The sequence below is a fragment of the Lithobates pipiens genome, unplaced genomic scaffold, assembly GCF_037356315.1.
Source record: "Lithobates pipiens isolate NorthernLeopardFrog02 unplaced genomic scaffold, aLitPip1_a1.2 Scaffold_30, whole genome shotgun sequence".
Lineage (NCBI taxonomy): Eukaryota > Metazoa > Chordata > Amphibia > Anura > Ranidae > Lithobates > Lithobates pipiens.
Genome location: NW_027507791.1, coordinates 184,796,579 through 184,809,315, shown reverse-complemented (window position 1 = coordinate 184,809,315; position 12,737 = coordinate 184,796,579). Strand labels below are relative to the sequence as shown.

The 12,737-nt window shown below is 51.8% G+C and overlaps 11 non-coding genes and 43 pseudogenes across 11 annotated transcripts; all 54 read left to right on the top strand.

Moving 5' to 3' along the window:
- Positions 1–98: 98 nt before the first annotated feature.
- On the top strand, positions 99–217 carry LOC143946677 (5S ribosomal RNA; annotated as a pseudogene).
- A 109-nt stretch (positions 218–326) lies between these two features.
- On the top strand, positions 327–445 carry LOC143944689 (5S ribosomal RNA; annotated as a pseudogene).
- A 109-nt stretch (positions 446–554) lies between these two features.
- On the top strand, positions 555–673 carry LOC143948042 (5S ribosomal RNA; annotated as a pseudogene).
- A 109-nt stretch (positions 674–782) lies between these two features.
- LOC143943630 (5S ribosomal RNA) lies at positions 783–901 on the top strand (annotated as a pseudogene).
- Positions 902–1,010: 109 nt separating this feature from the next.
- Positions 1,011–1,129, top strand: LOC143947304 (5S ribosomal RNA; annotated as a pseudogene).
- A 109-nt stretch (positions 1,130–1,238) lies between these two features.
- LOC143953465 (5S ribosomal RNA) lies at positions 1,239–1,357 on the top strand. Its single transcript, XR_013268545.1, has one exon. It is a non-coding gene; the product is annotated as a 5S ribosomal RNA (ribosomal RNA).
- Positions 1,358–1,466: 109 nt separating this feature from the next.
- LOC143948803 (5S ribosomal RNA) lies at positions 1,467–1,585 on the top strand. The gene has a single exon (XR_013265429.1). It is a non-coding gene; the product is annotated as a 5S ribosomal RNA (ribosomal RNA).
- Positions 1,586–1,694: 109 nt separating this feature from the next.
- On the top strand, positions 1,695–1,813 carry LOC143943992 (5S ribosomal RNA; annotated as a pseudogene).
- A 109-nt stretch (positions 1,814–1,922) lies between these two features.
- Positions 1,923–2,041, top strand: LOC143946086 (5S ribosomal RNA; annotated as a pseudogene).
- Positions 2,042–2,150: 109 nt separating this feature from the next.
- On the top strand, positions 2,151–2,269 carry LOC143951368 (5S ribosomal RNA). The gene has a single exon (XR_013266647.1). It is a non-coding gene; the product is annotated as a 5S ribosomal RNA (ribosomal RNA).
- Positions 2,270–2,378: 109 nt separating this feature from the next.
- Positions 2,379–2,497, top strand: LOC143945001 (5S ribosomal RNA; annotated as a pseudogene).
- A 109-nt stretch (positions 2,498–2,606) lies between these two features.
- LOC143948543 (5S ribosomal RNA) lies at positions 2,607–2,725 on the top strand (annotated as a pseudogene).
- A 109-nt stretch (positions 2,726–2,834) lies between these two features.
- LOC143948041 (5S ribosomal RNA) lies at positions 2,835–2,953 on the top strand (annotated as a pseudogene).
- A 109-nt stretch (positions 2,954–3,062) lies between these two features.
- Positions 3,063–3,181, top strand: LOC143944428 (5S ribosomal RNA; annotated as a pseudogene).
- Positions 3,182–3,290: 109 nt separating this feature from the next.
- Positions 3,291–3,409, top strand: LOC143948333 (5S ribosomal RNA; annotated as a pseudogene).
- Positions 3,410–3,518: 109 nt separating this feature from the next.
- On the top strand, positions 3,519–3,637 carry LOC143945920 (5S ribosomal RNA; annotated as a pseudogene).
- A 109-nt stretch (positions 3,638–3,746) lies between these two features.
- Positions 3,747–3,865, top strand: LOC143946327 (5S ribosomal RNA; annotated as a pseudogene).
- A 109-nt stretch (positions 3,866–3,974) lies between these two features.
- LOC143943629 (5S ribosomal RNA) lies at positions 3,975–4,093 on the top strand (annotated as a pseudogene).
- Positions 4,094–4,202: 109 nt separating this feature from the next.
- On the top strand, positions 4,203–4,321 carry LOC143947302 (5S ribosomal RNA; annotated as a pseudogene).
- Positions 4,322–4,430: 109 nt separating this feature from the next.
- Positions 4,431–4,549, top strand: LOC143944811 (5S ribosomal RNA; annotated as a pseudogene).
- A 109-nt stretch (positions 4,550–4,658) lies between these two features.
- On the top strand, positions 4,659–4,767 carry LOC143947732 (5S ribosomal RNA; annotated as a pseudogene).
- A 326-nt stretch (positions 4,768–5,093) lies between these two features.
- LOC143952487 (5S ribosomal RNA) lies at positions 5,094–5,212 on the top strand. Its single transcript, XR_013267659.1, has one exon. It is a non-coding gene; the product is annotated as a 5S ribosomal RNA (ribosomal RNA).
- A 109-nt stretch (positions 5,213–5,321) lies between these two features.
- On the top strand, positions 5,322–5,440 carry LOC143952818 (5S ribosomal RNA). The gene has a single exon (XR_013267958.1). It is a non-coding gene; the product is annotated as a 5S ribosomal RNA (ribosomal RNA).
- Positions 5,441–5,548: 108 nt separating this feature from the next.
- On the top strand, positions 5,549–5,667 carry LOC143952992 (5S ribosomal RNA). The gene has a single exon (XR_013268115.1). It is a non-coding gene; the product is annotated as a 5S ribosomal RNA (ribosomal RNA).
- A 109-nt stretch (positions 5,668–5,776) lies between these two features.
- Positions 5,777–5,895, top strand: LOC143943893 (5S ribosomal RNA; annotated as a pseudogene).
- A 109-nt stretch (positions 5,896–6,004) lies between these two features.
- Positions 6,005–6,123, top strand: LOC143946001 (5S ribosomal RNA; annotated as a pseudogene).
- A 108-nt stretch (positions 6,124–6,231) lies between these two features.
- Positions 6,232–6,350, top strand: LOC143946034 (5S ribosomal RNA; annotated as a pseudogene).
- A 109-nt stretch (positions 6,351–6,459) lies between these two features.
- On the top strand, positions 6,460–6,578 carry LOC143952807 (5S ribosomal RNA). Its single transcript, XR_013267949.1, has one exon. It is a non-coding gene; the product is annotated as a 5S ribosomal RNA (ribosomal RNA).
- Positions 6,579–6,687: 109 nt separating this feature from the next.
- LOC143948146 (5S ribosomal RNA) lies at positions 6,688–6,806 on the top strand (annotated as a pseudogene).
- A 109-nt stretch (positions 6,807–6,915) lies between these two features.
- On the top strand, positions 6,916–7,034 carry LOC143945919 (5S ribosomal RNA; annotated as a pseudogene).
- Positions 7,035–7,143: 109 nt separating this feature from the next.
- Positions 7,144–7,262, top strand: LOC143946326 (5S ribosomal RNA; annotated as a pseudogene).
- Positions 7,263–7,371: 109 nt separating this feature from the next.
- On the top strand, positions 7,372–7,490 carry LOC143946676 (5S ribosomal RNA; annotated as a pseudogene).
- Positions 7,491–7,599: 109 nt separating this feature from the next.
- LOC143944687 (5S ribosomal RNA) lies at positions 7,600–7,718 on the top strand (annotated as a pseudogene).
- A 109-nt stretch (positions 7,719–7,827) lies between these two features.
- LOC143948040 (5S ribosomal RNA) lies at positions 7,828–7,946 on the top strand (annotated as a pseudogene).
- A 109-nt stretch (positions 7,947–8,055) lies between these two features.
- LOC143943627 (5S ribosomal RNA) lies at positions 8,056–8,174 on the top strand (annotated as a pseudogene).
- Positions 8,175–8,283: 109 nt separating this feature from the next.
- LOC143947301 (5S ribosomal RNA) lies at positions 8,284–8,402 on the top strand (annotated as a pseudogene).
- A 109-nt stretch (positions 8,403–8,511) lies between these two features.
- LOC143953463 (5S ribosomal RNA) lies at positions 8,512–8,630 on the top strand. Its single transcript, XR_013268543.1, has one exon. It is a non-coding gene; the product is annotated as a 5S ribosomal RNA (ribosomal RNA).
- A 109-nt stretch (positions 8,631–8,739) lies between these two features.
- On the top strand, positions 8,740–8,858 carry LOC143948791 (5S ribosomal RNA). Its single transcript, XR_013265428.1, has one exon. It is a non-coding gene; the product is annotated as a 5S ribosomal RNA (ribosomal RNA).
- A 109-nt stretch (positions 8,859–8,967) lies between these two features.
- LOC143943991 (5S ribosomal RNA) lies at positions 8,968–9,086 on the top strand (annotated as a pseudogene).
- Positions 9,087–9,195: 109 nt separating this feature from the next.
- Positions 9,196–9,314, top strand: LOC143946085 (5S ribosomal RNA; annotated as a pseudogene).
- A 109-nt stretch (positions 9,315–9,423) lies between these two features.
- LOC143951367 (5S ribosomal RNA) lies at positions 9,424–9,542 on the top strand. The gene has a single exon (XR_013266646.1). It is a non-coding gene; the product is annotated as a 5S ribosomal RNA (ribosomal RNA).
- Positions 9,543–9,651: 109 nt separating this feature from the next.
- LOC143945000 (5S ribosomal RNA) lies at positions 9,652–9,770 on the top strand (annotated as a pseudogene).
- A 109-nt stretch (positions 9,771–9,879) lies between these two features.
- LOC143948541 (5S ribosomal RNA) lies at positions 9,880–9,998 on the top strand (annotated as a pseudogene).
- A 109-nt stretch (positions 9,999–10,107) lies between these two features.
- Positions 10,108–10,226, top strand: LOC143948039 (5S ribosomal RNA; annotated as a pseudogene).
- A 109-nt stretch (positions 10,227–10,335) lies between these two features.
- On the top strand, positions 10,336–10,454 carry LOC143944427 (5S ribosomal RNA; annotated as a pseudogene).
- A 109-nt stretch (positions 10,455–10,563) lies between these two features.
- On the top strand, positions 10,564–10,682 carry LOC143948331 (5S ribosomal RNA; annotated as a pseudogene).
- Positions 10,683–10,791: 109 nt separating this feature from the next.
- On the top strand, positions 10,792–10,910 carry LOC143945917 (5S ribosomal RNA; annotated as a pseudogene).
- A 109-nt stretch (positions 10,911–11,019) lies between these two features.
- LOC143946325 (5S ribosomal RNA) lies at positions 11,020–11,138 on the top strand (annotated as a pseudogene).
- Positions 11,139–11,247: 109 nt separating this feature from the next.
- Positions 11,248–11,366, top strand: LOC143943625 (5S ribosomal RNA; annotated as a pseudogene).
- Positions 11,367–11,475: 109 nt separating this feature from the next.
- LOC143947300 (5S ribosomal RNA) lies at positions 11,476–11,594 on the top strand (annotated as a pseudogene).
- A 109-nt stretch (positions 11,595–11,703) lies between these two features.
- On the top strand, positions 11,704–11,822 carry LOC143953462 (5S ribosomal RNA). Its single transcript, XR_013268542.1, has one exon. It is a non-coding gene; the product is annotated as a 5S ribosomal RNA (ribosomal RNA).
- Positions 11,823–11,931: 109 nt separating this feature from the next.
- LOC143946726 (5S ribosomal RNA) lies at positions 11,932–12,050 on the top strand (annotated as a pseudogene).
- Positions 12,051–12,377: 327 nt separating this feature from the next.
- On the top strand, positions 12,378–12,496 carry LOC143944447 (5S ribosomal RNA; annotated as a pseudogene).
- A 109-nt stretch (positions 12,497–12,605) lies between these two features.
- Positions 12,606–12,724, top strand: LOC143947315 (5S ribosomal RNA; annotated as a pseudogene).
- Positions 12,725–12,737: the final 13 nt, after the last annotated feature.

The following is a 12,737-nucleotide window of genomic DNA, read 5'->3' as shown; positions in this document are numbered from 1 at the left end:
TGTTGTTGGCTTTGGCGACCTGCTGTATTTTTCCTCTCGATTGCCCGAGGTGACCACCTTGGCTTTTGTCAAGAGAGTTGTAAGTAGGGTTCAAGATCGCCTACGGCCACATCACCCTGAATGCGCTCTATCTCGTCTGATCTCGGATGCTAAGCAGGGTCTGGCATGGTTAGTACCTGGATGGGAGACCGCCTGGGAATACCAGGTGCCGTAGGCTTTTTTCCATTATGTTGTTGGCTTTGGCGACCTGTTGCATTTTTCCTCTCGTTTGCCCGAGGTGACCACCTTGGCTTTTGTCAAGAGAGTTGTAAGTAGGGTGCAAGAACGCCTACGGCCACATCACCATGAATGTGCTCGATCTCGTCTGATCTCGGATGCTAAGCAGGGTCGGGCCTGGTTAGTACCTGGATGCGAGACCGCCTGGGAATACCAGGTGCCGTAGGCTTTTTTCCATTATGTTGTTGGCTTTGGCGACCTGCTGTATTTTTCCTCTCGATTGCCCGAGGTGACCACCTTGGCTTTTGTCAAGAGAGTTGTAAGTAGGGTTCAAGATCGCCTACGGCCACATCACCCTGAATGCGTTCGATCTCTTCTGATCTCGGATGCTAAGCAGGGTCTGGCATGGTTAGTACCTGGATGGGAGAACGCCTGGGAATACCAGGTGCCGTAGGCTTTTTTCCATTATGTTGTTGGCTTTGGCGACCTGCTGTATTTTTCCTCTCGATTGCCCGAGGTGACCACCTTGGCTTTTGTCAAGAGAGTTGTAAGTAGGGTGCAAGATTGCCTACGGCCACATCACCCTGAATGCGCTCGATCTCGTCTGATCTCGGATGCTAAGCAGGGTCTGGCATGGTTAGTACCTGGATGGGAGACCGCCTGGGAATACCAGGTGCCGTAGGCTTTTTTCCATTATGTTGTTGGCTTTGGCGACCTGTTGCATTTTTCCTCTCGTTTGCCCGAGGTGACCACCTTGGCTTTTGTCAAGAGAGTTGTAAGTAGGGTGCAAGAACGCCTACGGCCACATCACCATGAATGTGCTCGATCTCGTCTGATCTCGGATGCTAAGCAGGGTCGGGCCTGGTTAGTACCTGGATGCGAGACCGCCAGGAAATACCAGGTGCCGTAGGCTTTTTTCCATTATGTTGTTGGCTTTGGCGACCTGCTGTATTTTTCCTCTCGATTGCCCGAGGTGACCACCTTGGCTTTTGTCAAGAGAGTTGTAAGTAGGGTGCTAAATTGCCTGCGGCCACATCACCCTTAATGCGCTCGATCTCGTATGATCTCGGATGCTAAGCAGGGTCGGGCCTGGTTAGTACCTGGATGGGAGACCGCCTGGGAGTACCAGGTGCCGTAGGCTTTTTTCCATTATGTTTTTGGCTTTGGCGACCTGCTGTATTTTTCCTCTCGATTGCCCGAGGTGACCACCTTGGCTTTTGTCAAGAGAGTTGTAAGTAGGGTGCAAGATCGCCTACGGCCACATCACCCTGAATGCGCTCGATCTCGTCTGATCTCGGAAGCTAAGCAGGGTCTGGCCTGGTTAGTACCTGGATGGGAGACCGCCTGGGAATACCAGGTGCCGTAGGCTTTTTTCCATTATGTTGTTGGCTTTGGCTACCTGCTGTATTTTTCCTCTCGATTGCCCGAGGTGACCACCTTGGCTTTTTTCAAGAGAGTTGTAAGTAGGGTGCAAGATCGCCTACGGCCACATCACCCTGAATGCGCTCGATCTCGTCTGATCTCAGATGCTAAGCAGGGTCGGGCCTGGTTAGTACCTGGATGCGAGACCGCCTGGGAATACCAGGTGCCGTAGGCTTTTTTCCATTATGTTATTGGCTTTGGCGACCTGCTGTATTTTTCCTCTTGATTGCCCGAGGTGACCACCTTGGCTTTTGTCAAGAGAGTTGTAAGTAGGGTGCTAAATTGCCTGTGGCCACATCAACCTTAATGCGCTCGATCTCGTATGATCTCAGATGTTAAGCAGGGTCGGGCCTGGTTAGTACCTGGATGGGAGACCGCCTGGGAATACCAGGTGCCGTAGGCTTTTTTCCATTATGTTGTTGGCTTTGGCGACCTGCTGTATTTTTCCTCTCGATTGCCCGAGGTGACCACCTTGGCTTTTGTCAAGAGAGTTGTAAGTAGGGCTCAAGATTGCCTACGGCCACATCACCCTGAATACGCTCGATCTCATCTGATCTCGGATGCGAAGCAGGGTCAAGCCTGGTTAGTACCTGGATGGGAGACCGCCTGGGAATACCAGGTGCCGTAGGCTTTTTTCCATTATGTTGTTGGCTTTGGCGACCTGCTGTATTTTTCCTCTCGATTGCCCGAGGTGACCACCTTGGCTTTTGTCAAGAGAGTTGTAAGTAGGGTGCAAGATCGCCTGCGGCCACATCACCCTAAATGCGCTCGATCTCGTCTGATCTCGGATGCTAAGCAGGGTCGGGCCTGGTTAGTACCTGGATGTGAGACCGCCTGGGAGTACCAGGTGCCGTAGGCTTTTTTCCATTATGTTTTTGGCTTTGGCGACCTGCTGTATTTTTCCTCTCGATTGCCCGAGGTGACCACCTTGGCTTTTGTCAAGAGAGTTGTAAGTAGGGTGCAAGATCGCCTACTGCCACATCACCCTGAATGCGCTTGATCTTGTCTGATCTCGGATGCTAAGCAGTGTCAGGCCTGGTTAGTACCTGGATGGTAGACCGCCTGGGAATACCAGGTGCCGTAGGCTTTTTTCCATTATGTTGTTGGCTTTGGCGACCTGCTGTATTTTTCCTCTCGATTGCCCGAGGTGACCACCTTGGCTTTTGTCAAGAGAGTTGTAAGTAGGGTTCAAGATCGCCTACGGCCACATCACCCTGAATGCGTTCGATCTCTTCTGATCTCGGATGCTAAGCAGGGTCTGGCATGGTTAGTACCTGGATGGGAGAACGCCTGGGAATACCAGGTGCCGTAGGCTTTTTTCCATTATGTTGTTGGCTTTGGCGACCTGCTGTATTTTTCCTCTCGATTGCCCGAGGTGACCACCTTGGCTTTTGTCAAGAGAGTTGTAAGTAGGGTGCAAGATTGCCTACGGCCACATCACCCTGAATGCGCTCAATCTCGTCTGATCTCGGATGCTAAGCAGGGTCGGGCCTGGTTAGTACCTGGATGCGAGACCGCCTGGGAATACCAGGTGCCGTAGGCTTTTTTCCATTATGTTATTGGCTTTGGCGACCTGCTGTATTTTTCCTCTCGATTGCCCGAGGTGACCACCTTGGCTTTTGTCAAGAGAGTTGTAAGTAGGGTGCTAAATTGCCTGCGGCCACATCAACCTTAATGCGCTCGATCTCGTATGATCTCAGATGCTAAGCAGTGTCGGGCCTGGTTAGTACCTGGATGGGAGACCGCCTGGGAGTACCAGGTGTCGTAGGCTTTTTTCCATTATGTTTTTGGCTTTGGCGACCTGCTGTATTTTTCCTCTCGATTGCCCGAGGTGACCACCTTGGCTTTTGTCAAGAGAGTTGTAAGTAGGGTGCAAGATCGCCTACGGCCACATCACCCTGAATGCGCTCGATCTCATCTGATCTCGGATGCTAAGCAGGGTCTGGTCTGGTTAGTACCTGGATGTGAGACCGCCTGGGAGTACCAGGTGCCGTAGGCTTTTTTCCATTATGTTTTTGGCTTTGGCGACCTGCTGTATTTTTCCTCTCGATTGCCCGAGGTGACCACCTTGGCTTTTGTCAAGAGAGTTGTAAGTAGGGTGCAAGATCGCCTACTGCCACATCACCCTGAATGCGCTTGATCTCGTCTGATCTCGGATGCTAAGCAGTGTCGGGCCTGGTTAGTACCTGGATGGTAGACCGCGTGGGAATACCAGGTGCCGTAGGCTTTTTTCCATTATGTTGTTGGCTTTGGCGACCTGCTGTATTTTTCCTCTCGATTGCCCGAGGTGACCACCTTGGCTTTTGTCAAGAGAGTTGTAAGTAGCGTTCAAGATCGCCTACGGCCACATCACCCTGAATGCGCTCGATCTCGTCTGATCTCGGATGCTAAGCAGGGTCTGGCATGGTTAGTACCTGGATGGGAGACCGCCTGGGAATACCAGGTGCCGTAGGCTTTTTTCCATTATGTTGTTGGCTTTGGCGACCTGTTGCATTTTTCCTCTCGTTTGCCCGAGGTGACCACCTTGGCTTTTGTCAAGAGAGTTGTAAGTAGGGTGCAAGAACGCCTACGGCCACATCACCATGAATGTGCTCGATCTCGTCTGATCTCGGATGCTAAGCAGGGTCGGGCCTGGTTAGTACCTGGATGCGAGACCGCCAGGAAATACCAGGTGCCGTAGGCTTTTTTCCATTATGTTGTTGGCTTTGGCGACCTGCTGTATTTTTCCTCTCGATTGCCCGAGGTGACCACCTTGGCTTTTGTCAAGAGAGTTGTAAGTAGGGTGCTAAATTGCCTGCGGCCACATCACCCTGAATGCGCTCGATCTCGTCTGATCTCGGATGCTGACCAGGGTCGGGCCTGGTTAGTACCTGGATGGGAGTCCGCCTGGGAATACCAGGTGCCGTAGGCTTTTTTCCATTATGTTGTTGGCTTTGGCGACCTGCTGTATTTTTCCTCTCGATTGCCCGAGGTGACCACCTTGGCTTTTGTCAAGAGAGTTGTAAGTAGGGTGCAAGATCGCCTACAGCCACATCACCCTGAATGCGCTCGATCTCGGATGCTAAGCAGGGTCGGGCCTGGTTAGTACCTGGATGGGAGACCACCTGGGAATACCAGGTGCCGTAGGCTTTTTTCCATTATGTTGTTGGCTTTGGCGACCTGCTGTATTTTTCCTCTCGATTGCCCGAGGTGACCACCTTGGCTTTTGTCAAGAGAGTTGTAAGTAGGGTTCAAGATTGCCTACGGCCACATCACCCTGAATGCGCTCAATCTCGTCTGATCTCGGATGCTAAGCAGGGTCGATCCTGGATGGGAGACCCCCTAGGAATACCAGGTGCCGTAGACTTTTTTCCATTATGTTGTTGGCTTTGGCGACCTGCTGTATTTTTCCTCTCGATTGTCCGAGGTGACCACCTTGGCTTTTGTCAAGAGAGTTGTAAGTAGGGTGCAAGATCGCCTGCGGCTACATCACCCTGGATGCGCTCGATCTCGTCTGATCTCGGATGCTAAGCAGGGTCGGGCCTGTTTAGTACCTGGATGGGAGACCGCCTGGGAATACCAGGTGCCGTAGGCTTTTTTCCATTATGTTGTTGGCTTTGGCGACCTGCTGTATTTTTCCTCTCGATTTCCCGAGGTGACCACCTTGGCTTTTTTCAAGAGAGTTGTAAGTAGGGTGCAAGATCGCCTGTGGCCACATCATCCTGAATGCGCTTGATCTCGTCTGATCTCGGATGCTAAGCAGGGTCGAGCCTGGTTAGTACCTGGATGGGAGACCGCCTGGGAATACCAGGTGCCGTAGGCTTTTTTCCATTATGTTGTTGGCTTTGGCGACCTGCTGTATTTTTCCTCTCGATTGCCGAGGTGACCACCTTGGCTTTTGTCAAGAGAGTTGTAAGTAGGGTTCAAGATTGCCTACGGCCACATCACCCTGAATACGCTCGATCTCATCTGATCTCAGATGCTAAGCAGGGTCAAGCCTGGTTAGTACCTGGATGGGAGACCGCCTGGGAATACCAGGTGCCGTAGGCTTTTTTCCATTATGTTGTTGGCTTTGGCGACCTGCTGTATTTTTCCTCTCGATTGCCCGAGGTGACCACCTTGGCTTTTGTCAAGAGAGTTGTAAGTAGGGTGCAAGATCGCCTGCGGCCACATCACCCTAAATGCGCTCGATCTCGTCTGATCTCGGATGCTAAGTAGGGTCGGGCCTGGTTAGTACCTGGATGTGAGACCGCCTGGGAGTACCAGGTGCCGTAGGCTTTTTTCCATTATGTTTTTGGCTTTGGCGACCTGCTGTATTTTTCCTCTCGATTGCCCGAGGTGACCACCTTGGCTTTTGTCAAGAGAGTTGTAAGTAGGGTGCAAGATCGCCTACTGCCACATCACCCTGAATGCGCTTGATCTCGTCTGATCTCGGATGCTAAGCAGTGTCGGGCCTGGTTAGTACCTGGATGGTAGACCGCCTGGGAATACCAGGTGCCGTAGGCTTTTTTCCATTATGTTGTTGGCTTTGCGACCTGCTGTATTTTTCCTCTCGATTGCCCGAGGTGACCACCTTGGCTTTTGTCAAGAGAGTTGTAAGTAGGGTTCAAGATCGCCTACGGCCACATCACCCTGAATGCGTTCGATCTCTTCTGATCTCGGATGCTAAGCAGGGTCTGGCATGGTTAGTACCTGGATGGGAGACCGCCTGGGAATACCAGGTGCCGTAGGCTTTTTTCCATTATGTTGTTGGCTTTGGCGACCTGCTGTATTTTTCCTCTCGATTGCCCGAGGTGACCACCTTGGCTTTTGTCAAGAGAGTTGTAAGTAGGGTGCAAGATCGCCTACGGCCACATCACCCTGAATGCGCTCGATCTCGTCTGATCTCGGATGCTAAGCAGGGTCGGGCCTGGTTAGTACCTGGATGCGAGACCGCCTGGGAATACCAGGTGCCGTAGGCTTTTTTCCATTATGTTATTGGCTTTGGCGACCTGCTGTATTTTTCCTCTCGATTGCCCGAGATGACCACCTTGGCTTTTGTCAAGAAAGTTGTAAGTAGGGTGCTAAATTTCCTGCGGCCACATCAACCTTAATGCGCTCGATCTCGTATGATCTCAGATGCTAAGCAGGGTCGGGCCTGGTTAGTACCTGGATGGGAGACCGCCTGGGAGTACCAGGTGTTGTAGGCTTTTTTCCATTATGTTTTTGGCTTTGGCGACCTGCTGTATTTTTCCTCTCGATTGCCCGAGGTGACCACCTTGGCTTTTGTCAAGAGAGTTGTAAGTAGGGTGCAAGATCGCCTACGGCCACATCACCCTGAATGCGCTCGATCTCATCTGATCTCGGATGCTAAGCAGGGTCTGGTCTGGTTAGTACCTGGATGTGAGACCGCCTGGGAGTACCAGGTGCCGTAGGCTTTTTTCCATTATGTTTTTGGCTTTGGCGACCTGCTGTATTTTTCCTCTCGATTGCCCGAGGTGACCACCTTGGCTTTTGTCAAGAGAGTTGTAAGTAGGGTGCAAGATCGCCTACTGCCACATCACCCTGAATGCGCTTGATCTCGTCTGATCTCGGATGCTAAGCAGTGTCGGGCCTGGTTAGTACCTGGATGGTAGACCGCGTGGGAATACCAGGTGCCGTAGGCTTTTTTCCATTATGTTGTTGGCTTTGGCGACCTGCTGTATTTTTCCTCTCGATTGCCCGAGGTGACCACCTTGGCTTTTGTCAAGAGAGTTGTAAGTAGGGTTCAAGATCGCCTACGGCCACATCACCCTGAATGCGCTCTATCTCGTCTGATCTCGGATGCTAAGCAGGGTCTGGCATGGTTAGTACCTGGATGGGAGACCGCCTGGGAATACCAGGTGCCGTAGGCTTTTTTCCATTATGTTGTTGGCTTTGGCGACCTGTTGCATTTTTCCTCTCGTTTGCCCGAGGTGACCACCTTGGCTTTTGTCAAGAGAGTTGTAAGTAGGGTGCAAGAACGCCTACGGCCACATCACCATGAATGTGCTCGATCTCGTCTGATCTCGGATGCTAAGCAGGGTCGGGCCTGGTTAGTACCTGGATGCGAGACCGCCTGGGAATACCAGGTGCCGTAGGCTTTTTTCCATTATGTTGTTGGCTTTGGCGACCTGCTGTATTTTTCCTCTCGATTGCCCGAGGTGACCACCTTGGCTTTTGTCAAGAGAGTTGTAAGTAGGGTTCAAGATCGCCTACGGCCACATCACCCTGAATGCGTTCGATCTCTTCTGATCTCGGATGCTAAGCAGGGTCTGGCATGGTTAGTACCTGGATGGGAGAACGCCTGGGAATACCAGGTGCCGTAGGCTTTTTTCCATTATGTTGTTGGCTTTGGCGACCTGCTGTATTTTTCCTCTCGATTGCCCGAGGTGACCACCTTGGCTTTTGTCAAGAGAGTTGTAAGTAGGGTGCAAGATTGCCTACGGCCACATCACCCTGAATGCGCTCGATCTCGTCTGATCTCGGATGCTAAGCAGGGTCTGGCATGGTTAGTACCTGGATGGGAGACCGCCTGGGAATACCAGGTGCCGTAGGCTTTTTTCCATTATGTTGTTGGCTTTGGCGACCTGTTGCATTTTTCCTCTCGTTTGCCCGAGGTGACCACCTTGGCTTTTGTCAAGAGAGTTGTAAGTAGGGTGCAAGAACGCCTACGGCCACATCACCATGAATGTGCTCGATCTCGTCTGATCTCGGATGCTAAGCAGGGTCGGGCCTGGTTAGTACCTGGATGCGAGACCGCCAGGAAATACCAGGTGCCGTAGGCTTTTTTCCATTATGTTGTTGGCTTTGGCGACCTGCTGTATTTTTCCTCTCGATTGCCCGAGGTGACCACCTTGGCTTTTGTCAAGAGAGTTGTAAGTAGGGTGCTAAATTGCCTGCGGCCACATCACCCTTAATGCGCTCGATCTCGTATGATCTCGGATGCTAAGCAGGGTCGGGCCTGGTTAGTACCTGGATGGGAGACCGCCTGGGAGTACCAGGTGCCGTAGGCTTTTTTCCATTATGTTTTTGGCTTTGGCGACCTGCTGTATTTTTCCTCTCGATTGCCCGAGGTGACCACCTTGGCTTTTGTCAAGAGAGTTGTAAGTAGGGTGCAAGATCGCCTACGGCCACATCACCCTGAATGCGCTCGATCTCGTCTGATCTCGGAAGCTAAGCAGGGTCTGGCCTGGTTAGTACCTGGATGGGAGACCGCCTGGGAATACCAGGTGCCGTAGGCTTTTTTCCATTATGTTGTTGGCTTTGGCTACCTGCTGTATTTTTCCTCTCGATTGCCCGAGGTGACCACCTTGGCTTTTTTCAAGAGAGTTGTAAGTAGGGTGCAAGATCGCCTACGGCCACATCACCCTGAATGCGCTCGATCTCGTCTGATCTCAGATGCTAAGCAGGGTCGGGCCTGGTTAGTACCTGGATGCGAGACCGCCTGGGAATACCAGGTGCCGTAGGCTTTTTTCCATTATGTTATTGGCTTTGGCGACCTGCTGTATTTTTCCTCTTGATTGCCCGAGGTGACCACCTTGGCTTTTGTCAAGAGAGTTGTAAGTAGGGTGCTAAATTGCCTGTGGCCACATCAACCTTAATGCGCTCGATCTCGTATGATCTCAGATGTTAAGCAGGGTCGGGCCTGGTTAGTACCTGGATGGGAGACCGCCTGGGAATACCAGGTGCCGTAGGCTTTTTTCCATTATGTTGTTGGCTTTGGCGACCTGCTGTATTTTTCCTCTCGATTGCCCGAGGTGACCACCTTGGCTTTTGTCAAGAGAGTTGTAAGTAGGGCTCAAGATTGCCTACGGCCACATCACCCTGAATACGCTCGATCTCATCTGATCTCGGATGCGAAGCAGGGTCAAGCCTGGTTAGTACCTGGATGGGAGACCGCCTGGGAATACCAGGTGCCGTAGGCTTTTTTCCATTATGTTGTTGGCTTTGGCGACCTGCTGTATTTTTCCTCTCGATTGCCCGAGGTGACCACCTTGGCTTTTGTCAAGAGAGTTGTAAGTAGGGTGCAAGATCGCCTGCGGCCACATCACCCTAAATGCGCTCGATCTCGTCTGATCTCGGATGCTAAGCAGGGTCGGGCCTGGTTAGTACCTGGATGTGAGACCGCCTGGGAGTACCAGGTGCCGTAGGCTTTTTTCCATTATGTTTTTGGCTTTGGCGACCTGCTGTATTTTTCCTCTCGATTGCCCGAGGTGACCACCTTGGCTTTTGTCAAGAGAGTTGTAAGTAGGGTGCAAGATCGCCTACTGCCACATCACCCTGAATGCGCTTGATCTTGTCTGATCTCGGATGCTAAGCAGTGTCAGGCCTGGTTAGTACCTGGATGGTAGACCGCCTGGGAATACCAGGTGCCGTAGGCTTTTTTCCATTATGTTGTTGGCTTTGGCGACCTGCTGTATTTTTCCTCTCGATTGCCCGAGGTGACCACCTTGGCTTTTGTCAAGAGAGTTGTAAGTAGGGTTCAAGATCGCCTACGGCCACATCACCCTGAATGCGTTCGATCTCTTCTGATCTCGGATGCTAAGCAGGGTCTGGCATGGTTAGTACCTGGATGGGAGAACGCCTGGGAATACCAGGTGCCGTAGGCTTTTTTCCATTATGTTGTTGGCTTTGGCGACCTGCTGTATTTTTCCTCTCGATTGCCCGAGGTGACCACCTTGGCTTTTGTCAAGAGAGTTGTAAGTAGGGTGCAAGATTGCCTACGGCCACATCACCCTGAATGCGCTCAATCTCGTCTGATCTCGGATGCTAAGCAGGGTCGGGCCTGGTTAGTACCTGGATGCGAGACCGCCTGGGAATACCAGGTGCCGTAGGCTTTTTTCCATTATGTTATTGGCTTTGGCGACCTGCTGTATTTTTCCTCTCGATTGCCCGAGGTGACCACCTTGGCTTTTGTCAAGAGAGTTGTAAGTAGGGTGCTAAATTGCCTGCGGCCACATCAACCTTAATGCGCTCGATCTCGTATGATCTCAGATGCTAAGCAGTGTCGGGCCTGGTTAGTACCTGGATGGGAGACCGCCTGGGAGTACCAGGTGTCGTAGGCTTTTTTCCATTATGTTTTTGGCTTTGGCGACCTGCTGTATTTTTCCTCTCGATTGCCCGAGGTGACCACCTTGGCTTTTGTCAAGAGAGTTGTAAGTAGGGTGCAAGATCGCCTACGGCCACATCACCCTGAATGCGCTCGATCTCATCTGATCTCGGATGCTAAGCAGGGTCTGGTCTGGTTAGTACCTGGATGTGAGACCGCCTGGGAGTACCAGGTGCCGTAGGCTTTTTTCCATTATGTTTTTGGCTTTGGCGACCTGCTGTATTTTTCCTCTCGATTGCCCGAGGTGACCACCTTGGCTTTTGTCAAGAGAGTTGTAAGTAGGGTGCAAGATCGCCTACTGCCACATCACCCTGAATGCGCTTGATCTCGTCTGATCTCGGATGCTAAGCAGTGTCGGGCCTGGTTAGTACCTGGATGGTAGACCGCGTGGGAATACCAGGTGCCGTAGGCTTTTTTCCATTATGTTGTTGGCTTTGGCGACCTGCTGTATTTTTCCTCTCGATTGCCCGAGGTGACCACCTTGGCTTTTGTCAAGAGAGTTGTAAGTAGCGTTCAAGATCGCCTACGGCCACATCACCCTGAATGCGCTCGATCTCGTCTGATCTCGGATGCTAAGCAGGGTCTGGCATGGTTAGTACCTGGATGGGAGACCGCCTGGGAATACCAGGTGCCGTAGGCTTTTTTCCATTATGTTGTTGGCTTTGGCGACCTGTTGCATTTTTCCTCTCGTTTGCCCGAGGTGACCACCTTGGCTTTTGTCAAGAGAGTTGTAAGTAGGGTGCAAGAACGCCTACGGCCACATCACCATGAATGTGCTCGATCTCGTCTGATCTCGGATGCTAAGCAGGGTCGGGCCTGGTTAGTACCTGGATGCGAGACCGCCAGGAAATACCAGGTGCCGTAGGCTTTTTTCCATTATGTTGTTGGCTTTGGCGACCTGCTGTATTTTTCCTCTCGATTGCCCGAGGTGACCACCTTGGCTTTTGTCAAGAGAGTTGTAAGTAGGGTGCTAAATTGCCTGCGGCCACATCACCCTTAATGCGCTCGATCTCGTATGATCTCGGATGCTAAGCAGGGTCGGGCCTGGTTAGTACCTGGATGGGAGACCGCCTGGGAGTACCAGGTGCCGTAGGCTTTTTTCCATTATGTTGTTGGCTTTGGCGAGCTGCTGTATTTTTCCTCTCGATTGCCCGAGGTGACCACCTTGGCTTTTGTCAAGAGAGTTGTAAGTAGGGTGCAAGATTGCCTACGGCCACATCACCCTGAATGCGCTCGATCTCGTCTGATCTCGGATGCTAAGCAGGGTCGGGCCTGGTTAATACCTGCATGGGAGACCGCCTGGGAATACCAGCTGCCGTAGGATTTTTTCCATTATGTTGTTGGCTTTGGCGACCTGCTGTATTTTTCCTCTTGATTGCCCGAGGTGACCACCTTGGCTTTTGTCAAGAGAGTTGTAAGTAGGGTGCAAGATCACCTACGGCCACATCACCCACAATGCGCTCGATCTCCGATGCTAAGCATTGTCGGGCCTGGTTATTACCTGGATGGGAGACCGCCTGGGAATACCAAGTGCCGTAGGCTTTTTTCCATTATGTTGTTGGCTTTGGCGACCTGCTGTATTTTTCCTCTCGATTGCCCGAGGTGACCACCTTGGCTTTTGTCAAGAGAGTTGTAAGTAGGGTTCAAGATCGCCTATGGCCACATCACCCTGAATGCGCTCGATCTCGTCTGATCTCGGATGCTAAGCAGGGTCTGGCATGGTTAGTACCTGGATGGGAGACCGCCTGGGAATACCAGGTGCCGTAGGCTTTTTTCCATTATGTTGTTGGCTTTGGCGACCTGTTGCATTTTTCCTCTCGTTTGCCCGAGGTGACCACCTTGGCTTTTGTCAAGAGAGTTGTAAGTAGGGTGCAAGAACGCCTACGGCCACATCACCATGAATGTGCTCGATCTTGTCTGATCTCGGATGCTAAGCAGGGTCGGGCCTGGTTAGTACCTGGATGCGAGACCGCCAGGGAATACCAGGTGCCGTAGGCTTTTTTCCATTATG